The sequence below is a fragment of the Pleurodeles waltl genome, chromosome 7 (genome assembly GCF_031143425.1).
Source record: "Pleurodeles waltl isolate 20211129_DDA chromosome 7, aPleWal1.hap1.20221129, whole genome shotgun sequence".
Classification (NCBI taxonomy): Eukaryota; Metazoa; Chordata; class Amphibia; order Caudata; family Salamandridae; genus Pleurodeles; species Pleurodeles waltl.
Window position 1 is genome coordinate 1,059,482,147 of NC_090446.1, and position 24,737 is coordinate 1,059,506,883.

Here is a 24,737-nt window from a genome sequence, read left to right on the forward strand (position 1 = left end):
TTCTGCCCGTGACGGACTCAGTAGCGTCAGTGCCTTTGCCGCTCATGGGCCAGCGGTGCTTGAGGCGGCGGTGCCCTGTTCAGCGGTGCATGAGACGGCGGTGCCCTGTTCAGCGGTGCATGAGACGCCGGTGCCCTGTTCAGCAGTGCATGAGACGCCAGTGCCCTGTTCAGCGGTTCTTGAGCCCGCGGTGCCCTGTTTAGCGGTTCTTGAGGCAGCGGTGCCTTGTTCAGCAGTGCTTGAGGCGCAGTGCCCTGTTCAGCGGTTCTTGAGGCGGCAGTGCCATGTTCAGTGGTTCTTGAGACAGCAGTGCCCTGTTCACCGGTGCTTGGAGAGGCGGTCTCCATTGCAGTGACTCAGCTGCTGGCGGTTGTTCATGGCCCAGCAGGGCTTTTGCTGGCGGTCCTTCATTGCCCAGCGGTGCTTTTGCTGGCGGTCCTTTAAGGCCCAGCGAGGCTTTTGCTGGCGGTCCTTCATGGCCTAGCGGGGCTGGTGCTGGCGGTGGGCTTCTGGGCAGCTGGGCTGGTGCTGGCGGTGGCTTCCTGGGCAGCTGGGCTGGTGCTGGCTGTGGCCTCCTGGGCAGCTGGGTTGGTGCTGGCGGTGGCCTCCTGGGCAGCTGGGATGGTGGCGTTCTTCTCCGCCGTGCTGTTCTTCCCAGACTTGCTGACTTTCGTGTGCCCCTTCCCCACCTTGGAAGGTGTCGCAGCTGACTCCACACTCCCACCTGTACCCCTGGGAGCGGCTTTGGTGGGTGGAGTCTTCCCCCTCTCCCACCGGGCACTGGCCAACTTCTGATGCTTCACAGGTGGGGGACTGTCTGTGCTGTGGCTCCGTGCCACACTGGCTGCCCTGGTAAACGGTGCACTCCAGATTCCGGTGACTACAGGCACCACTGGTCCTGGAGATGTTGTGGCGGAGGGGCTAGTTCGGGACCTAGGAGACGGACGGGGTGGGGGAGGTGTGAGAAAGAGGTCAAGGTTGGACAGGAAAAGTTTTTGGGACATACTGGGACGGGTAGCTGGAGGGGGTTTAGGAGGTGTTCGGTTGCTGACTTTGGGTGAAGGTGCATGCGCTGGAGGCTGTCGTGAGGTGGATGGCTGTTGGGTGGGTGTGTGCCTGCGTTTGTGTATCTTGGGAGGGGGCGTCACAGACACACTGGGAGAGGACACAGGACGTGTGAATGGTAGTGAGCGGGGTGTGGTGGTGGGTGTGCTGGTGATGGTAGTAGTGGCTGTAGAGATAGTGCATGCAGGTGTGAGTGTAGACGAGACAGAGAGGGAGGAGGGAGACGAGGAGGAGGGGACACAGTGGAGGCAGTGGATGTTGGTGTGTCTGCATGTGTGTGATGCTTGCTTGAGTGCCTCTGGGATGTGTGGTGCTTATGTTTGCCTGAGCTTCCCTTGTGTGTTGACGTGTGTGCATGCTGGTCTGTAGGTGTGCTTGGGATAGACTGAGGTACAGGGGATTGGGTCTGGGTGGAGGAAGTTGGAGGGGGGAGGCTAGACACTGGGACAATGGCTGCCATCAGTGCTGAGGCCAGAGTCTGAAAAGCTCGCTGAAGGGCCGCCTGACCAGAATGAATGCCCTCCAGGAATGCATTTGTTTGTTGCAACTGCCTTTCTACACCCTGGATGGCATTCAAAATGGTAAACTGCCCAACAGTGAGGGACCTGAGGAGGTCAATGGCCTCCTCACTGAGGGCAGCAGGGGTGACTGGGGCAGGGCCTGAGGTGCCTGGGGCGAAGGTGATGCCCACCCTCCCGGGTGAGCGGGCACGCAGCGAAGGCTGAGGGGCTGCTGGGAGGGCGGTGCTGGAAGGGGGGGTGGCGGCTGTACCTGTAGATGGGGGGGGGGCACAGATGTTGCCGCCACCACAAGGGAGCTCCCATCAGAGGACGAGTCTGTGTCACTGGTCTCAGCTCCTGTCCCCGCTGTGGAGCTCCCCTCGCCCTCCGTCCCACTGGTGAGGTCCGATTCCTTAGTGTGGCCCTCCATGGCCATGAGGGATGCAGCCCCCTTGTGCTCCGGTGCCACTGCTCCTCCGCCTGATGATGCTAATGCACACAAGAACAGCAAGACCACAAAAAGGGGGGACGACAGAAGAAAGACATGTTGAGTGCATGCATTAATGCTACCGTTGGCGGACACGACAGACACAGAAGTCCCCTGCACTAGGCCGCGCTCTTGAGCTCCACTGTTCAATTCCTGGGAAATGACCTACTAGGCTATGGACGACATCTGCACACATGGTGTTAGGGTTTGTACACAGCAAAGAGCATGTCCCCTCTCACTGCACTAGTGGGTTCTGTAATAGCTCCCTTTTAAACTTACTATTGAAAGCCTTTCTTGTTATCTCACCTCCACCCCCCCCTTGGCTTCTGTGTATGTTGTTTAATGTGCTGTTTTGTTTCCACATTGGGCCTTGCTTTTACCAAGGCTTCTTTAAAACACTCCTCCCTAGGCCATGTGTTAATCCAACTCATTTGCATAATAACTGAAACTCTGCACACCTTTCAAGAACATGTGCAGCATGTGAGGACCACACCCAGCTCTTCAAACCACACCCAGCTCTGCACACCTTCCAAGAACATGTGCAGCATGTGAGGACCACACCCAGCCCTTCAAACCACACCCAGCCCTGTCTATAAAAGGCATCCCCCGAGCCTCACCCAGTGCTTGTGCTCGTCTACCTCCCGCTTACCTGACAACAGATCCCTCGGCGCTGGCACTCCTGCTCTTTACAGACTTTCATTGACTTCAATGGGCGCAGCTTCTGGCTCTTCCTTCTTCCGGTTTCCGGTTCCTCCTTGCTTCAGCCTCTCTCCTATGAGTAACCTGCAAAAGAGAAAGAAGACAAGGTTAGACTGATCAGTATCTCTTGCCAGCAACAAGTAAGTGCAAAACTTTTTACTACCTGAAAGAACTTTGACAACAATTTCTGGATTCGTGTATAGACAATTCGAAACGAAATACCTTCCACGAACATTGTGATTCAAACTCTTTGTTACAAGAATATTTTGCAGAACTTTGTGAAGCAAACATTGTTTTTTCTCATGGAACTTTTAAGAATCGAACAGTGGAAACCATTAACAGCAAGGCAAACAGTAAATCAAGGACTTGCACAAATTACATGCTGTATTTTGATGTAAAAGTACAGTATTTGTTTTATAAAAGATTCTGGAAATATGGGAAAAGTGAGTCTGCTATTGGGAATTTAGGCTTTAGTTATATGATGATGAATGTTTGATATTGGTAATTCTGATAACGGTATTTGTTTAATGTTTTAGAAGCTTTACAGTAATAGAAAACACATCCCAGAGCAGTAACACATTCCAAACCTGGAAACTAGAGACCAGGATCCAAGAGGTACTTTTAGAAGAGAATTTCTAATAAATAAAGGGATAGTCAGGAACCCATTTAGGAATAGGTTGCACTTATCTGTTCTTTGTTTATGTTTCATTAGGCACCAGTTTCTACAGAAGTCAGAAAGGGCCGCAGATTTGTGCAGCACTTCAACAGTGGAAACGCAAGAACGGTGTTGTCTCTCTTTTTTATTTTATCCACTTCCCCCCTTCCCTTGAGCTTCTGTTCTTAGTGCACTGTTTTAAAAACTAGTGTGCTGGAACAAGCAGTTTCAGGGTGGGGTCGGATTGTCTTCAACCTCCATCAGAACTGAACAAGAACTCAGGTGAGCTGGGCTTTGACAGAAGCACAAGCCTTAAAAAATTTCAGTTCTGGTGAACGATGAATACCGGGGAAGAAATAGAGGGCATTGACGTCACGGATATGGCGCAGGCCCTAAATGAGGACTTGGCTCATAATGAATCAGTGTCTGGCATCTTGCAACATATGCAAGAGGAAATAGAGAGATTAAAGATGGAGAATACCTCTTTAAAACAGGATTTAAGCAGGTATAAATTTAGGGGATCTCAGTGGAACACAGCTTCTACGCCTTTGTTTAAAACCTCCTCAGAGACAGGGGCGCCATCAAAACATACAACTTTGCCTTCCCCAGTTGAGGTTACTGTTAATGTTCCTAATGTTGTGCCCTTAGCAGCACCTGAACGTTTTCATGGAGATAGTAACAAATTCCATGTTTTTATCAATCAATGTCAATTACACTTCATTTGTAAGCCACAACAGTTCCCTACTGATGATACGAAAGTGGCATTCGTCTTGTCTTATTTGGGTGGCACAGCAGCCAATTGGTCAATTCCTTTCGTGGATAGAGATGATCCCATCCTCCATAATTGGAATCAATTTAAACGTACCATGACCAGCCTTTTTGCAAAACACACTTTCATGCAGGCAAGTGATAATGAGCTTTTAAATCTTAAACAAGGTAATAAGGATTTATTGACCTATCTCACTAGTTTTAATCGTTTACTCACCGAGACACAGTGGCCAGAAGAAAAGCGTGTCTCCCTTTTTTATAAAGGTTTGAGAGACGAGTTAAAAGACGCGCTGGCTCATATCGTTGATTTGCCAAAAGACTATTCGGACTTTGTAGATTTAGTTGTGAAATTAGAACATAGACTAGGAGAAAGAAAGGGAGATAAATACAAACTGGAATCACGGTTAACTTTTATTAGACACGAGAAGAAAGACACAGATAATAAACTCCCTGAACCAGAGCCTATGCAAATAGGGACACTCAGAGGTCCACTCACATCAGAGGAAAAAGAAAGAAGGAGAAAATTTCAATTATGTTTATATTGTGGCAGGGCAGGTCACTTTGCCAGAGAATGTCCAGTAAAGCCTAAAACTCCACGAAAGGGTGCTGTTTCCTCCACCTCCTCAACTGAATCGGGAAACGATTAAGCTCGACAAGGGGAGAGGTTACTTGTTCGAGAAAACATCTTAATCAAACCTCTAATGCTGCAGCCTTCAGGGTACCGCACATACATTCATAATTCAGGTCGTTTTAATTGTTACTACCCAAGTGAGGCATTCTCTCCCTGTCCTACTGGACTCAGGCGCGAGAAGAAATTTTGTGGATAATAAGTTAGTTGAAATCTTAGGACTTCCTATGTGCCTAAAGCCTTGTCCAGAAGCAGTATGTGCAGTGGATGGGTCAGAATTGACCTCTGGATTAATCACAAAACAAACAAGTCCACTTGTTATGGTCTGTCAGAACGGGCACACAGAGGTGATTAGCTTTGATCTGATAGATACTCCTAATTTTGGTTTGATTCTCGGGGTACCCTGGTTAACAACTCATAACCCAAAAATTGATTTGGTGAATAGAACTGTTACTTTGGATTCCTCTTTCTGTAGAACCAATTGCTATCAAGAAGCAGGTACAGAACAGAGCACAGTATTACACTGTGCTAGTGTTACACAAGATGAACCAAGTCTCCCTCCTGAATATTCTGACTTTAAAGACGTCTTTGATCCAGTAAAGGCTAGTGTGCTGCCCCCACATCGGTCTTATGACTGCTGTATAGATCTTATCCCAGGGGCCCCTTTACCTAATAACAGAGTATATGCTTTGACTGACGAAGAAACCAAATACTTAAGAACCTACCTAGATGACCTACTACAGTCTGGGTTCATCCGTCATTCCACATCTCCGGTGTCATCTCCACTCTTTTTTATCCCAAAGCCGGATAAATCCCTGCGCGCGTGTATCGATTATAGAGGACTAAATAAGGCTACAATAAAGAATAAATATCCTCTTCCTCTAATACCTGTGTTGTTGGATCAATTAAGACATTCTACTGTATACACTAAACTAGATCTGCGGGGAGCTTACCACCTGGTCCGAGTAAAAGAGGGGGATGAGTGGAAGACAGCTTTCAAGACAAAGTTTGGTTTATTTGAGTACACAGTAATGCCCTTTGGGTTATGTAATGCCCCTGCGGCCTTTCAGTTCTTTATAAATGAGGTCCTACACGAATTCCTGGACGTTTGTGTCATAGTATACATAGACGACATCCTCATTTACTCTAAGAACTCAGAAGAACATACCCAACATGTTCGTGCAGTATTATCAAAGTTAAAAGAAAATCATCTTTTTGCTAAGTTAGAAAAGTGTACTTTTAATGTCAACAAGGTGGACTTTTTAGGATACTGCCTGTCACCTCAAGGAATAACTATGGATGTAAAGAAAATCAGTGCTATTGCTGATTGGCCAGAACCATCCTCTGTAAAAGATATTCAGAAATTTCTGGGTTTCGCCAATTTTTATAGGAGGTTTATTGCACATTTTGCAGACATTGCGGCCCCAATAACTACCTTGTTGCGGAAAGGGCAACGATTTCTTTGGACTGATGAGGCGGCACACGCCTTTCAACTCCTAAAACAAAAGTTCACTTCAGCCCCAATTCTGAAACATCCTGATCCTGACTTGCCCTTTTTTGTTGAAGCGGATGCTTCACAAGTAGCTTTAGGAGGAGTTCTCTCTCAACGAGATGCAGTAGATGGCTAGTTACATCCTATAGCCTTCTATTCCAAAAAGTTATTGCCAGCTGAACAAAATTACACTGTGGCTGAAAGGGAACTACTAGCTATCAAAGTAGCCTTTTCAGAATGGAGGCACCATTTAATGGGAGCCAAGTACCCAGTTACAATCTTTTCTGACCATAAGAACCTACAGTTTTTTGGATCACTTAAAGCACTAACACCACGTCAGATGCGCTGGTTAAATTGTTTTAGCACATTTGACTTTGTTATAACCTATAGACCAGGTGCACAACAAATTCAATCTGATGTGTTATCTAGATACGGACATACCTCAGACATGAAACAAGATAAAATAGGAGAACCCATTATTCCTCCCCAAAAGTTGTTGGCACCAGTACAACAGAAGGATTTCATCACAGATCTATATAATGCACACATGCAAATAGCACCTCAGGATTGGTTAAAGGATTCCCATAACACAATACAACGAGGTTTATTGTATCACGACAACATGCTGTTAGTGCCCACCTCTGAATTACAAACACAGGTGATAATTTGGCATCACGCCTCACCGTTGGCAGGTCATCCTGGTTGGGTAAAAACCCTGGAAAATGTGCAAAAACACTTTTGGTGGGACACTATAAGAAAGGACATTAAGCAATTTGTCACTACCTGTCCAATTTGTGCAAGACATAAATCTTCTCATAAGGCTCCTGACGGCTTGTTAATACCAATGCCAACACCCAAACAACCTTGGCACACTGTGAGCGTAGACTTTATTGTAGGTTTACCACCTGTAAAATCCTTCACAACATTGTTGGTTATAGTGGATTTTTTATCTAAAATGGCACATTTTGTACCATTACGAAAATTACCCACGGCGGCAGAATTTGCCGATATTTTTATAAGGGAAATTGTGCGTTTACATGGTTTGCCAAGCAAAGTGGTGTCAGACCGAGGGAGCCAGTTCAACTCCAGATTTTGGAAAAAATTATGTGAAAAACTGAAAATAGATGTGGCCTTATCCACTGCTTTCCACCCAGAGACAGATGGACAGACTGAACGACTGAACCAAACCTTACTTCAAACGCTACGTTGTTTATTGGCTGATTATTCTAGTGAATGGTTGGAAGCTCTCCCTGTAGCAGAGTTTGTTTATAATAATACTGAGCATTCAGCTCTACTTTGCTCACCATTCTATTTCTTGCAGGGGTATCATCCAAGAGCTATACCCATTTTGTTAGAAGATTCCCTGTTGCCTACAGTAACGGACAGACTAACGAGGTTAGGTGACATACAAGACAAAGCCAGGAAACATTTATTAAAGTACAAGGAAAGCATGAAAAGACAAGCAGACAAACACAGGTCTGAGGCCCCAATGTATATAATTGGTGACAAGGTATGGCTCTCCACAAAGAACCTAAAAATAGAGGGATCCCGAAAGCTGCAACCACGTTTCATTGGACCCTTTAGTATAACTGCCATAGTAAACCCGGTAACAGTAAAATTAGATTTACCAAAAGAATATCCAGTACATACTACATTCCATGTGTCCTTGCTTAAGCCGTACAACTCAAAAACCCGACCTGAACCACCACCTCCACCCATACCAATTAAGGGAAATCTGGAATATGAAGTGAAAAGCATAAAAGACTCAAAAAGAATTAGTGGACGTCTGTTTTATTTAGTAGAATGGAAAGGATATGATGAATCTGAGAATTCATGGGAACCAGCATCATATGTACATGCCCCACAGCTGATTAGACGGTTTTATTTAAAAAATCCAGGAAAACCCCGTCCTGTAGGAGGGCCTTTGAGGGGGGCAACTGTTAGGGTTTGTACACAGCAAAGAGCATGTCCCCTCTCACTGCACTAGTGGGTTCTGTAATAGCTCCCTTTTAAACTTACTATTGAAAGCCTTTCTTGTTATCTCACCTCCCCCCCCCCTTGGCTTCTGTGTATGTTGTTTAATGTGCTGTTTTGTTTACACATTGGGCCTTGCTTTTACCAAGGCTTCTTTAAAACACTCCTCCCTAGGCCATGTGTTAATCCAACTCATTTGCATAATAACTGAAACTCTGCACATCTTTCAAGAACATGTGCAGCATGTGAGGACCACACCCAGCTCTTCAAACCACACCCAGCTCTGCACACCTTCCAAGAACATGTGCAGCATGTGAGGACCACACCCAGCCCTTCAAACCACACCCAGCCCTGTCTATAAAAGGCATCCCCCGAGCCTCACCCAGTGCTTGTGCTCGTCTACCTCCCGCTTACCTGAGAACAGATCCCTTGGCGCTGGCACTCCTGCTCTTTACAGACTTTCATTGACTTCAATGGGCGCAGCTTCTGGCTCTTCCTTCTTCCGGTTTCCGGTTCCTCCTTGCTTCAGCCTCTCTCCTATGAGTAACCTGCAAAAGAGAAAGAAGACAAGGTTAGACTGATCAGTATCTCTTGCCAGCAACAAGTAAGTGCAAAACTTTTTACTACCTGAAAGAACTTTGACAACAATTTCTGGATTCGTGTATAGACAATTCGAAACGAAATACCTTCCACGAACATTGTGATTCAAACTCTTTGTTACAAGAATATTTTGCAGAACTTTGTGAAGCAAACATTGTTTTTTCTCATGGAACTTTTAAGAATCGAACAGTGGAAACCATTAACAGCAAGGCAAACAGTAAATCAAGGACTTGCACAAATTACATGCTGTATTTTGATGTAAAAGTACAGTATTTGTTTTATAAAAGATTCTGGAAATATGGGAAAAGTGAGTCTGCTATTGGGAATTTAGGCTTTAGTTATATGATGATGAATGTTTGATATTGGTAATTCTGATAACGGTATTTGTTTAATGTTTTAGAAGCTTTACAGTAATAGAAAACACATCCCAGAGCAGTAACACATTCCAAACCTGGAAACTAGAGACCAGGATCCAAGAGGTACTTTTAGAAGAGAATTTCTAATAAATAAAGGGATAGTCAGGAACCCATTTAGGAATAGGTTGCACTTATCTGTTCTTTGTTTATGTTTCATTAGGCACCAGTTTCTACAGAAGTCAGAAAGGGCCGCAGATTTGTGCAGCACTTCAACAGTGGAAACGCAAGAACGGTGTTGTCTCTCTTTTTTATTTTATCCACTTCCCCCCTTCCCTTGAGCTTCTGTTCTTAGTGCACTGTTTTAAAAACTAGTGTGCTGGAACAAGCAGTTTCAGGGTGGGGTCGGATTGTCTTCAACCTCCATCAGAACTGAACAAGAACTCAGGTGAGCTGGGCTTTGACACATGGATGACACAGGGGCATGACTAGGTGTAGTTGGCACTCTACAGAGGTGCGGTGGGGTGCCACATGGCCTGCCTTACGGAGGGACCTTGCCTACGGAACTCGCCCTGGCCTGGAGAAACCCAGAGCTCACCTCCCCCACCCCGACACCTCCACTGCACGCAAAATCAGCAGAATGCGAGTGTACTCACCCCCTTGTGGCTGCTGTGATGCCCTCAAGCGCCCATACAACTCCGGGTACACCACCGCCAGGATCCTGAACATCAGGGGGGTCATGGTGCGACGGGCACCCCTCCCACGTTGGGAGACCAGCCCCAGCTGATCCTCCGCCGTCTTCTTGCTCCAGCGGCGAATGTCCTCCTATCTTTTCCAGCAGTGGGTGCTCCATCTGTGGTAGACCCCCAGGGTCCGGACGTCCTTGGCGATGGCATGCCAAATATGTTTTTTCTGGTGGGCGCTGACCTACATGAGTTGTACAGGGGGAAGAGAAAGTTATTACCAACTGCACCCTCAAAGTGATTGGCCCCCATCCCTACCCTTGCCATGTGGCACATGCACTCACCGTCGTTTCATGCACGCTGCACTCTCCCCCCTTCCTTCTTACATCCACCCCTCTCCACACAGGCATAGCCCATACAGCATGCTCCCAGTGTACTTACCTGTTTGTCTGGAGGTCCGTAGAGTAGCGTGTACTGGGGGAGGACCCGTCCACGAGTTTCTCCAACTCCTCCGATGTGAAGGCAGGGGCCCTTTCCCCAGACACTCGAGCCATTGTCTCTTCCAGACCGAAGTCACAGCAGCACTTGCAGTGTAGGTCCTCTCCTGTCAAAGATCAGGTATCGAGTGATTGAACAGATAGAAAATGGTGGTCACGTCCGCGGCGGTGGGTACCGTCACCACCGGCGTACATTGTCATTGGCTACTGGGACCCATAGGGTCCAATGTTAACCAATGCAGCATTGCGCCGCGGTCTTCGACCGCCTACTGCGACGGTGTACAACGCCAGCGCAGTTACCTCGCATCCCATTGTCCCACTTTACAGGTCAGGCAGCCGCCATTTCAGGGGCCCACATGCCTACAATTTCAACTGCGTCACACATACCTAGGCCTAGACTCAACACACATACAGGCCACTTTTTAGATTATGAATAGTGTTCTGTGTATGCTGTGGGTACGTACCTCTGAGTTGTTTGACTATGTGCTCGCTGTTGTCCTTCATAGGCACCGTCCGCTGGGACATGTGAGGAGATGGCGGCATCCTCCGGTGTACCGACCGTTGGTGGACCTGTCGACAATGGAGGAAAGACATGTGATAATCACATACAGGCTTGACCGTGCCACAATCCAGGAACTGTGTACCCAGTTGGAGCCAGACCTGATGTCAGCTATCCGCCATCCCACAGGAATCCCCCCTCAAGTGCAGGTGCTGTCAGTGCTCCATTTCCTTGCAAGTGGGTCATTTCAAACAACAGTGGCCATAGCATCAGGGATGTCCCAGCCTATGTTTTCCAAGCTAGTCAGTGGGAATGGTTGTGTGGGTCTGGGGATATCCCTCCAGGTTAGTGTGTGTCTAACAGTTGTCCCTCACCATTTGCAGGTGATTCTGATTACCCCAACCTGTCATGGCTACTGACCCCAGTAAGGAATCCCAGGACAAGGGCAGAGGAATGCTACAATGAGGCCCATGGGCGAACTGGGAGGGTGATCGAGTGCACCTTCGGCCTCCTGAAGGCCAGGTTCAGGTGCCTCTATATGACAGGTGGATCCCTATTCTACTCACCAAAGAAGGTGTGCCGATCATCGTGGCCTGCTGTATGCTTCACAACTTGGCTTTGTGACGACAGGTGCCTTTTCTGCAGGAGGATGGTCCAGATGGCGGTGTTGTGGCAGCTGTGGAGCCTGTGGACAGTGAAGACGAGGAAGCAGAGCAATAAGACATGGACAACAGGGACTCAGTGATCCAGCAATATTTCCAGTGACACACAGGTAAGAATACAGACCTGCCTGCTACATGTACTTAAACACTACTGCCTCTCTACTGTTTGTCGTTTTCACCCAGTGTATGGTCACTGAGTTGTCACTTTCCCTTACGATTTCACAGAACTGGGTCCCGCTGTGTGACATCTGCTTTGATTCCTCATGGACTAGAGCTGTGTGACATAGGTATGTTGACATTACCAATGAAAAAGCTTTTTGCCACAGTTATTGCTAATACACTATTCCGAAATCACAGACAGACTCCAGATTGGGTGTTTATTTAAGTGCTCAATATTGGAGGGGGTTGTAAAATGGTGAGGGGTGATGGCGGAGGAATGTCCATGGCAGAGTCCAGTCTATTAGTCTCACAGGTGCATTGCCCATATGGGCATAGGAAGTGGAGCTGGGGCAGTTTAAGGATGGGCAAGGTGACAAAGTGGGACAGTAGGAAGACAATCAGGGTGGTCTCATTTATTGGCGGGGGGTCTTGGCATCGTTCTCTGTCTTTGTCCTGGATCTCAGGGACCGTTTGCGAGGTGGTTCTCCCTCTGCAGGGGGTGGGGTGCTGTGTTGTGGTCCTGTGGCGGTGCCTCCTGTCCACTAGCGCAGGCAGAGGTGGTGGGCAGTTCATCGTCCAGGCTAGTGTCAGGGGCCCCTTGTAGTGCCACAGTGTCCCTCCTGGTGTTGAGTACTTCCTTCAGCACCCCTACGATGGTGCCCAGGGTGGAATTGATGGTTCCGAGTTCCTCCCTGAAGCCCATATACTGTTCCTCCTGCAGGCGCTGGGTCTCCTGAAACTTGGCCAGTACCGTTTCCATAATCTCCTGGGAGTGGTGGTAGGCTCCCATGAAGGAGGAGGGGGCCTCGTGGAGAGTGGGTTCCCTGGGCCTGTCCACCCCCTGTCGCGCAGCAGCCCTCCCAGTTCCCCTGTGTTCCTGGGCCTCCGCCCCCTGGACCGTGTGCCCACTACCACTGCCCCCAGGTCCCTGTTGTTGTTGGGGTGGTGGGTTAGCCTGTGTTCCCTGTAGTGGTGGACACACAGCTGATTGACGTGTCCTGGGGACGGAGGTATGGGCCCACTGGGTGGGTGCTGTGCTGGTGTTTCCAGAGGGGGGAAGCTCTGTGGTGGCCTGTGACTGTGTGAGGGGAACCGACTGTCCCGAGGTCCCCGATGGGCCGGGCTGGTCATCCAGATCCAGTTGGACAGAGGTGCTGTCATCACTGTGGGCCTCTTCTGTTGGTGGTGTGGACATGTGTGGACCCTCCTGTCCGGTGACGTTGGGTAGGGGTCGTGCAGGGGTATAAACGGATGGTTATTACATCTGTGTGTGTCATGGTGTGCAATGGGTGGGTGACCATGTACCCCAGTGCTTGCATTCCTGTGTGGGACCTTGTGTGATGGTGGTTTAGGGGGGTGTATGGGTATGTGCAGTGGGCATGCTTTGGTGATGGGTGTCCATGCTTTGTTGTTGCATGCAGGGCTTGGTGTTAGGATGTGTGGTTTGTGATGTTAGGACATTTGTGGGGAGTTAGAATGATGGGGGTGAGGGCGGGGGTATGTGCTGGCATGCAGGTAGGGTAGGGGATGTAATAGTTAAGATTTGACTTACTAGAGTCCATTCCTCCACCTACTCCTGCGAGGCCCTCAGGATGCAGAATCGCCAAGACCTGCTCCTCCCATGTTGTTAGTTGTGGGGGAGGAGGTGGGGGTCCGCTGCCAGTCTGCTGAACCGCCAGGTGGTGTCTTGAGACCACGGAACGCATCTTCCCCCATAGGTCGTTCCACCTCTTCCTGATGTCCTTCCGATTTCTTGGGTGCTGTCCCACTGCATTGACCCTGTCCACTATTCTTCGCCATAGCTCCATCTTCCTTGCAATTGAGGTGTGCTGCACCTGTGCTCCAAATAGCTGTGGCTCTAGCCGGATGATTTCCTCCACCATGAACCTGAGCTCCTCCTCCGAGAACCTGGGGTGTCTTTGCCGTGCCATGGGGTGGTGTAAGTGATGTGTGGGGTGATAAGTGTGCTGATATGTAGTGGTGTGTAGTGTGCGGTGCGTGGAAGTTATGTGGGTGATGGTGTTGTGTGCCTGTGGATGCTAGTGTTGTTGATGGTGGTGTCTCTCTCTGGCCTTCGTTCGTGATTTGTTGTCGTAAGGGTTTGTGGGTGATGTGGGTGTGTTTTTATATTGTATTGGGTGTGTGGGAGTGGTGTGTGTATGTGTATCAGGTTTGTGTATTTCGAAGTGTCCAATGTGGCTGTGTTTTGTAAATGTGTGTGTATTTTGAGCGCGGCGGTGTGTACCGCCAATGGAATACCGCGGTTGAAAGACCAAGGGTGGATTCGTGGGTCGTGATAGTGTTTGCGTATTTCTGTTGGCTTGACGGTGGAGGTTTTGTTTTCGCTAGTTTATCACTGACCTTTGGTGTGGCGGACTTGTGTGGGTGTATGAATTTTGGCAGATTCCGAGCTGTGGGTCATAATAGCTGTGGCGGATTTCCGCGGCCGCGTCGGTGTGTTGGCGCTCTTCTGCACGGCGGTAAGTGGACTTTACCGCCAATTCTGTAATGACTGCCTAAATCTTAGTAAAGCGCTTAGAAACACAATAGCTCCAACTGGGGCTATATCGGCGTCTTGATGGAGTCGTTCCCACCAGTCCAATGCCACTAGCGAGGGAGTGCGGGCTGGTCACAGAGTTGCAAGACTCCAGGTACAGTACCTTGGAAAACAATGAGAAAACAAAGACGTTGCATGAAGTCGGGGAGGTGAGGCGTCTCTGGAGGCAGTGAGGCATCAGTTCCTTACTGCTACTGGGGAGGTGAGGTGTCGGTTCCTTAACGCGAGGTAGGGGAGCTGAGGCGTTGGGTCCTTACTGTAGGAAAGTCACTCTTGTGCTCTCTCTCTTCAAATTTGGTTGCGTAAGACCTTTATGCACTCCACAATTGGCATACTGGTGCCTCCTTATAAGTCTTTAGTATATGGTACTTAGGTACCCAGGGCATTGGGACACCAGGGTCTCCCATGGGCTGTAGCATGTATTATACCGCTTATGGGAGCCCATGTAAGATGTGTCTGCAGGCCTCCCATTGCAGCCAGTGTGAAAAGGTGCATGCACTCTTTCACCACAGGTCACTACACCAGGTCAATGTATTTCACCCCTATTGTTGTAATTTAATAGCGATTAGATTAAGCATTAGCAGAAGACATCTTGTATTTAGCAACTATTGTGAACATTTGGCGGAATCCATTTTGTATTCATGGCAGCCATTTTCTCTGCCATGTGCTCTGTCCTACCTTTCTGTTAACTACTCTTGAAAATCTGTCTAGTGACAAGTTATATTTAGCATCTCCCACTTTCGCACATGCCCAGTAAGATCTGCAGCTGTTAGTAATCAGTAACAGACAGTAATGTGTCAACTAGTCCTTGAAACTGTAAGCCCCTCCTACCTGTCGACTGTGCATTTCCATATGACCTTACATGTATGTAAGTCTTGCTTCTATAATTGTACCACCTTCTTTTAGCCCCTGCGTGGGTATAAAAGGACCATGCTCTCTTAGTTCAGTGTGCTACTTCAAATATTACCGAAGGGTGCTGTTTGAACTGTAGTACCACCTCATGAGTTTTAATAAACTTTGGGGGTCATTCTGACCCCGGCGGTCATGGACCGCCGGGGCCAGGGTTGGCGGGAGCACCGCCAACAGGCTGGTGGTGCCCCGCAGGGCATTCTGACCGCGGCGGTTTTGCCGCGGTCAGATGCGGAAAACCGGCGGTCTCCCGCCGGTTTTCCGCTGCCCTTTAGAATCCTCCATGGCGGCGCAGCTCGCTGCACCGCCATGGGGATTCTGACAGCCCATACCGCCATCCTGTTCCTGGCGGTTCTCCCGCCAGGAACAGGATGGCGGTATGGGTTGTCGTGGGGCCCCTGGGGGCCCCTGCAGTGCCCATGCCAATGGCATGGGCACTGCAGGGGCCCCTGTAAGAGGGCCCCACTTTGTATTTCAGTGTCTGCTTTGCAGACACTGAAATACGCGACGGGTGCCACTGCACCCGTCGCACCTTCCCACTCCGCCGGCTCAATTCTGAGCCGGCGTCCTCGTGGGAAGGCTCTTTTGCACTGGGCTGGCGGGCGGCCTTTTGGCGGCCGCCCGCCAGCCCAGTGCAAAAGCCAGAATACCCTCCGCGGTCTCACGACCGCGGAGCGGTATTTTGGAGGGGGGAACTCTGGCGGGCGGCCTCAGCCGCCCGCCAGGGTGAGAATCACCCCCTTTGTCTTTTATTTCAGATTCTGTGCCAACTTCTTCCTATATGGTCTGAGGACTTTGTGCAGAGAAGGGTGAACCCCTTGCACTAGTAGGCCTTGCTGAGCCTTACTTCAACAAATTGGCGCCCGAACAGGGACTCATCGGCGACTCGGACGCCCAACGGATTGGTTGCGACGAAGGATTGGGATCTCCCTGCGGACGATCAATGCATGAGGAGACCCAAGTCTTGGCAACCACGGCGTTTTTCCCTTCTTTCTGATTTGACCAACCAGGTGGTGCCGGTCCTCAACTGAGATCCTTTTTGTTCATTCGCCATGCAGTGACCATTTGGTCGATTTTAGAACTTGGCAGTTGGAACCTGGACACCCTGTGATTGGTAAGAGCCGTTTTACGGCACTTGCTGTGGGTTTTGATGCCTTTGTTTGGTAATGAAGTTTAGCACTACTTACTGTGGCTCTCGTGTTTTGGGTGACTAGTCAATTTGTGTCCTTTGAATTGATATATAAATTGCAATTTATATAGGCAGGTAATGAGGAGAATTTTCTCCAATTTAATTTTGATTTGAACGGCACCTTAAGTGCTACTTTGATTATAATATTGCATATTCTGCACTATTTTTGGCATGCCTGTTTTTAGCGCACTTCGTGGGATGTGTTGCTTTTGTAATGGTACCAATTTGAGACTGGAAGAATAGCAACCGGCACCCCCAGAGGGGACGCCCAATAGAGATATGTATGTTAAACATGGTCTTTCTTCTATAATGTGCAGCACATTATGGAATAAATACACTCGTGCGGATCCTGAGTTACGTTGGCCTATGCATGGGTCATTTGATGTGCGAAAGATTGAATATGTGGAACAATGGATGTGTAAGCAAGGTCTAGGCAAGATATGTTTGACTGTGTATGAATGTGGGAGAAAGAAGTGCGTAGACGAGTGTAGCGTGAGCAAGCCTTGCTTGAGAAAGAGCAGCGGAAGAATGTATATGTGAAAGCATTGGAAATGAGAAATAAATAAATAAATGACTTAAAGAGCTAGAAGAGAAAGAACGTAAATTACAGGTAACTGGCCAATACACCGTTAGGCAACCTCTCTATCCTATCCTTAATAAACCACACAATGATTTTTTGTTACTAGATCGCCCTCCACCTCCGTATGTTGTTCCTTCTGCCCCTCATGAGTTAGCTAAGGTCTCCGGTTCGGAGCAACAGAAGATACGAGACAGTCACTCTATGTTGCCTGCTGACCGTGCATCTGAGCTTAGATCTATTGCTCGTAAAACAATTCGTAGCGTTGTCTCTGCTTCTGAACTTTTAGACAACATGAAAGGGTGGACGGAAAAGGAGCAGCTATATTTTACTGAGGCATTTTGCACAGAAGTTATTGAACTATGTCGGAAATATTCTGATGAGTTAGAGCTCGATGATGTAACAGCTGATCATAAGCAAATGCGTGATGGTCTTTTTGTTTTCTCCCAGGTGGCTGATGCAATCAGGCGTTTGGTGAAATTATGTGTTGTGGCAGTCCGTTTGCAAGAGGAGAAAAGGGCCGTGGACATAGTTGTACGGACATCTCAGACCGGCGGGGTGCAAGCTTCCATCTTCGGAACAGATAAGACTATGATAGTTCACGCTAAACCAATGCGGGAGGCCGCGCCTTTGTATGTTCCTCCTAAAGGATTGGGTACAAGTGATGATAAAACTTCTGTTGATGCTAAGGGTTATTTTATTTATAATTGGGTGTATGCTCCTTGGAATAGGGTAGATGTAATGGCACTTAAAACAGCATTACCTGACCCGCGGAAAAATCCAGCCGCCTTTTATGAAGAAGTTGAGGGAGCAATTAGTTCTTGTACTATGACTTTGGCTGACATTGATTTATTTTTCAGATTGATATTACCACCAGATATGTGGAGAACTGTTCGTAAAGTTGATGATCGTGTAGTTTTTGGGGCATCATGGAAAGAATTAGAACAGATGGACGGGGATAGGGAACCTGCGAAAAAGCCTTATCAGTTGGTTCTAGATCTTCCCGCAGCCATATTAGTTAAGTTAAAAACGATTATTCCCCCTAAAAAGATAGATTGGACTGTTTTAGCGTCTTGTAAGCAAAAGGCAGATGAATCGGTCTCTGATTTCTTTACACGCTTTGAAGAAGCATTTCATGATTTTAGCGGCCAGTTATTGTCAGATGATACGGGCAGACATTTGTTTGTCGATAAATATGTAGCAAATCTGTTACCAGGAATAGCTAGTCGTCTAAAAGCTAGTGAAAGTTCATGGACTACCTCTACTCCAGTTTCTCTTTTGACTATGGCTCAGTATTGTGAACGTCAGGAATTAGAAGCAATAGGTAGCGAGGATAAAAAGATTAAAGAATTAAAGACGAGGGTTATGTTGGCTCAAGCTTATTGTCCGACTTTTAGAAGTAGTGATAGAGGTGGACGTGGATCTTATGGTTCTTCTTACAGTCGTTCGAATTTGTCTGTTGATCAGTGTGTGTATTGTAAGAAATTTGGGCATTGGGATGCCGATTGTCCAGCACTACGTGTTCAGCAGTGTTCACGTGGTCGGGGACAAATGAGAAATCGCTCAGGATATTCAGGGCCTAGAAGAAGCACGAATGATCATGCTATGGTTGATGCTAATATACGAGGGCAGGATGGGTTTAACACTTTTGATAGACTGAACCAATACCAGATGTCTAACTATGTGCAGCCTGATTTCCAAGATTCTGCTTATGCATGGGATTGCCTAGGATGGGGTAAGGAATCAGTTGAAGTTCCAGTAGGTCAGAGGGGTCCCTATGTTACAGCACATGTTTTGGGTTCTACTGATCAGTTTCCGGTTGATATAGGAGCTACTCGTAGCGCCTTGTCTAAACAATTGATTCCAAGGGCTCCCCTGTCTGGCTTAACCATTACATTGATAGGTTTCGATGGAACACCTTCCCCTAGCCCATTGTCACAACCACTTACATTCCATGTTGATAAATTTACTGCTCCATGTCCATTTTTGCTTTCTCCAAATACACCAGACAATATTGTGGGTCTTGATATGCTCAAGTATTTCAGGGCTACAATACGATGCTCTCCTGAAGGGGTGCGTGTTATTTTAAATGATAATCATCCTGTGATGAAAAGAGTTTGTCTTGTTAAAGAGGATATTGCATTAGATTCACTCCCTAGTACTTTGTGGGCTACTTCAGATACTGATGTGGGACAAATGATTATTCCACCGGTACATATTAGTGTCAAGGAGGGAGCTGTATTGCCACCTTTGCCTCAATACAAAATTTCACAGGAGGGCGAAGAAGCACTCACACGAATTGTGCATGATCTTATTGCAGTTTGAGTTGTTGAGGAAGTTCCGTATAATGTTTATAACAGTCCGATTCTTCCTATTCTGAAAAAGGATACTGATACTAGGATTTACCGATTCATTATTGATTTACGAGAAGTCAATAAGATTGTGATACCACAATATCCTGTGGTATCTGACATCACAACACTTCTTACTTTGGTTCCCCCGACAGCAACTACGTTCTCTGTGATAGACTTGAAGAATGCTTTCTTTTCAATCCCTATTCATCCTGACAGCCGATATTTGTTTGGTTTTACTTTGAATAAACGATCATATAGATTTTGCAGAGTTCCTCAAGGCTAAACTGAGAGTCCAAGTATTTATAGTCAAGCGTTAAAACAACAACTTGATTCTTTTGTTTTGCCTGAAGGTGTGGCTCTCCTACAATATGTCGATGATATTTTTTTGGCAGCTGATACCCCTGAGCAATGTGAAAAGTGCACTTTGTCCTTACTTTCTTTTCTTGCTTCACACCATCGTAAAGTGTCACGAAAGAAATTGCAATATTGTAGACCAAAGGTAACCTATTTAGGTCACCTTTTGTCTAAGGAGGGCCGTGCACTTACATCAGATCGTATTCAAGCAATTTTAGACACACCAGTACCCTCTACTCAGAAAGATGTTCGTGCATTCCTTGGTCTTACTTCTTTTTGTAGGCAATGGATATTAGGGTTTTCACACATTGTCAAACCTTTGCTAGCACTTTTGACTAAAGATACTCCGATGCCCCTCCCATGGACAGATGAATGTGAGACTGCTTTCCGGCAGCTACGACAAGCCCTTTGTTCAGCACCAGTGTTAGGTACTCCAGATTACATGAAGCCTTTTGCACTTTATGTACATGAGAAAGATGGATGTGCATTGTCAGTTTTAGTACAGACACATGGCGATAAGCAGCGTCCCTGTGCATATTTTTCAGCAGTACTTGATCCTGTCGCTCGAGCGTTGCCTGGGTGTTTTCGTTCAGTTGCCGCAACAGCTGTGTTGATACGTCCGAGTGAAGGGTTAGTTTTGTCACATAAGCTGTTGGCGTTAGTACCCCATGCGGTTGATGCTCTTTTAAATCAAACAAAGACACAACATTTAACTAGCGCTCGCCTGACAGGATATTAATTGACATTGCTGGCTCCTCACATTACACTGAAGAGATGTGCAACACTAAATCCAGCCACTTTGTTGCCATATCCGGTGACTCAGCCTCAGTCACAAGAAACACATGATTGTATATTCCTTACCGAAGAACAGACAAAGGTTCCTTTTGATTTACAAGATACGCCCCTTCCAGATGTAGACGGGGAATTGTGGGTTGTTGGGTCTTGTTTGAAGTTGCCAGAGGGTACGACCTCAGCTGCATATGCAATCACCACAATACACACGGTAGTGGAGACAGCTCGTATACCACAGAAGTCAGCTCAAGCAGCTGAACTAATAGCTTTGACACGAGCATGTGAGCTTAGTACTGACTTATGTGTGAACATTTATACAGACAGCCACTATGCTTTTGGAGTGGCTCATGATTTTGGTTTGTTTTGGAAAGAGAGAGGCTTTCTCACATCCCACGGGATGCAGAGATAATGCACGGGGAATTAGTGCATAACCTCTTGACTGCATTGACATATCCAAAGAAACTAGCTATTGTGAAATGTAGTGCACACAAGAAAGTGACCGATAAGATAGGGCAAGGTAATGCCCTTGCGGACCGCGTAGCACGTGAGACTGCGATGCAGCGAAGTACTACTTCTATGTATGTAGTGAAGTCACAAGCTGAACGTTGGCATAATGCTAGACAAGACGTATTAGATATACAGAAATCTGCTTCTGTGAAAGAACGTGAGCAATGGTCTGAAGAAGGAGAATTGGATGATGAGGGCTGTTGGCGGAATAAGCAGATGGATAAATGGACATTGCCTATAGCTTTTGTACAACCTATGGTTCAGATGGCACATGAGCTGGCACATGCTGGAGCTTCAACAATAACGAAGTTGCTTACGCAAGTTTGGGAGCATCCAGAAATTTCCAATACAGCTAAGAGAGTAGTAGAGTCTTGTTTGATCTGTTTACAATATAATCGTGGAAAAGGGACACATACTCCTGCGGGAGGGTTACCAACTGCACCTTTTGAAGTTCTACAAATGGATTATATTCAGCTTGAACGCTGCAACAATTTAAAGTATGTCTTGGTGGTGGTATGTGCCTTCAGTAAATGGATAGAGGCGTACCCCACAAAGGATTATACTGCCATTACCACAGCGAAGGTGCTTTTGAAAGAATTTTTCCCTAGGTTTGGTTTTTGCAGACTTTTATGGAATGATAACAGACCTCATTTTGTTGGGGAAGTTATTAAGTATGTCCTGAAAGGATTAGGGATCAAACAGAAGTTTCATGCGGTTTTCCACCCACAATCAGCAGGGTTGGTGGAAAGGTATAATGCTACTTTGAAGCTGAAGTTAGCAAAGATACAGGCTTCCACATCCTTAACTTGGCCGAATGCATTACCGTTGGCATTATTGTCTATTAGGTCAGTGCCACTCTCTCGAATCGGCCTTACTCCTTACGAAATAGTGTTTGGAAGGCCAATGAACATTTGGGGAGTTCCTAAGCCAAATTCTGTATATGATGTACCTTGTGTCCTGATGAATGATTATTTGGCACAGTTAACTGACAATTTGGTTTCTATTCATCAACAGGTTCGAGAAGCACTTCCTGACAGATCTACAGGTGAAGGCCATGAACTCCGACCTGGTGACCAGGTGATGATTAAGTCCTTTGAAAGATCAAGCAGCTTGGAACCAAGGTGGCGAGGCCCAGAACAGGTGCTCCTTGCGACAAGGACAGCAGGTGGAGTGACGAACCGAAAGAATTGGGTCCATAGTACTCACTGCAAGAGAGTGCTCCTTACCTTGGTGGAACCTGCTGTGCTGACCGATCATTGAGAGATTTTGACTACGGAGAAAGGCCGTGCTATATCACCTGACGAATCTGCAGATAGAGTAGTGACACCCGTCTTGGCCCGTGGTGAAGAAATCAGCGGCTGCCCAGGGATAAGAGCTCCAACGTTTGTTTTTAATTAATTTCTGAAAGGGTCGATTATCACTGTTGCTAAAATGAATAACAAACTGATCATTAGTACTATGGGGTTTGTTGTTGTTTTGGTGGTTATAGCAATAATCACCTGGTTTGTTGAAAAGAAGGCTCCTGCTCGTGAGTTTTTTGTTGCCACTTCTCCAGTACCAGAGGATCACTATTACTTTACGCTTCCCTATCAGGAGCAGAAGCACCGTCAATCGTACTTCAATAATACTTTCATTCAAATGTTGCATCATACTCATAATGCTACAAATACTACTAACTGTTGGCTATGTGGAATGATACCTGTGCATCAAAAGAAAGGAGGAACACCTTTCATTCCTCTTCCTTTTTCACACAATGGTTCTTGTCAAGCTTGGTATACGCTTTTGTTTGCATCTGGAAAACGTACAGAGGGCAGACTTCTTTTTCGCCTTAATAAAGTATGCTACCAAGACAAAGATGGGTATCCCCAAGCCAAAGGAACTAAATGGGAATGGGAAGAGTATCAACCGGACAATGTTTCAATACCATATGTCTTCACAAATATAAGAGACTCTGACAAGAAAGAACAATTTGTGATTTCTGTTACAAAAACTAAAGCAGATTTATGTATATGTAGCATTGGGCGAATTCCAGTAGGGATAAGCGATTGTACCTTGATTTTAACTATTGAGGGTGTAAGTAATAGTAGTTTTACAGCTTCACATTATACATATTTTGTTTGTGGTAACTATGGATATTACCAACTACCTGTTGGGTGGTCAGGTGTGTGTTATGTATCTTTTCTATTACCCCCTGTGTTTTTTGCCCCTGCATCATATCACCGAGATTTTAAACTGTGCAATGACATCATTAAAAATAGATATAAAAGGACAATAAGTACAAATGAGGTAGACCAAATGGATACTAGCCTGCAACAATATGTTGATTTTAATTTAGGGTTGTTCTCCTTTGTGGGTGCTGCGTTAAACAGTAGGAAAGTGAGACGATTGACTAGGGTTGTGGAAGCTGTTACCAATCAGGCAGCTCTGGCACTTGGGAATATTACAGAGGAGCTCCAAATTGCGAGGATTGTAGCGCTCCAAAATGGTATGGTACTAGATGTGATATTAGCTGATCGAGGTGGTGCATGTCACATCATCGGTAGTAGTTGCTGTTTTTTTATTCCAGATCACTCACCTTCAGTATATGATGCAATATGTAAATTGCATAAAATTGCTGCAGAAATCCATACAGAGACTGGTACTTGGACTTTTTCCGGGGCTGGAAACTACTGACTATCTTGTGTGTAATGATTGCAATATTTTTCACATGCTGTATCTGTATTCAGTGTGGTCCAATGTTCTGCTCCATGTGTATTACTGCTTGTATGCCTACCAAAATTAAGATTACAGAAATTAAAGCACAACACATGTTAAATAAGGAAATAGCTGAAATGATGAGCATAAATATACAAGATGAATATTTAGATTATCCCAGAAAGACAAATGTCTTCAGCTAATGCTGAAAGGGTCGTCTGTTGTAATTTAATAGCGATTAGATTAAGCATTAGCAGAAGACATCTTGTATTTAGAAACTATTGTGAACATTTGGCGGAATCCATTTTGTATTCATGGCAGCCATTTTCTCTGCCATGTGCTCTGTCCTACCTTTCTGTTAACTACTCTTGAAAATCTGTCTAGTGACAAGTTATATTTAGCATTTCCCACTTTCGCACATGCCCAGTAAGATCTGCAGCTGTTAGTAATCAGTAACAGACAGTAATGTGTCAACTAGTCCTTGAAACTGTTAGCCCCTCCTACCTGTCGACTGTGCATTTCCATATGGCCTTACATGTATGTAAGTCTTGCTTCTATAATTGTACCACCTTCTTTTAGCCCCTGCGTGGGTATAAAAGGACCATGCTCTCTTACTTCAGTGTGCTACTTCAAATATTACCGAAGGGTGCTGTTTGAACTGTAGTACCACCTCATGAGGTTTAATAAACTTTGTCTTTTATTTCGGTTTCTGTGCCAACTTCTTCCTATATGGTTTGAGGACTTTGTACAGAGAAGGGCGAACCCCTTGCACTAGTAGGCCTTGCTGAGGCTTACTTCAACACTATGGTAGACCTTCCTAGCCCAGAGGGCATGGTGCAGGTCCCTGTGTGTGAGGGCACCCCTGCATGAGCAGAGGTGCCCCTACAAACTCCTGTCCCATTTCACTGGACTTCGTAAGTACGGGGAAGCCATTTTATCCATGTACCTCTGTCCAGCTATATAATGGTAACACTGAACCTGGGCATGTTTGGTATCAAACATGTCAGAATCGTACCCCAATACTGTTGCCAGTATTGTTTGTATGAATCCATGCACTCTGGGAGACTCCTTAGAGGACCCCCC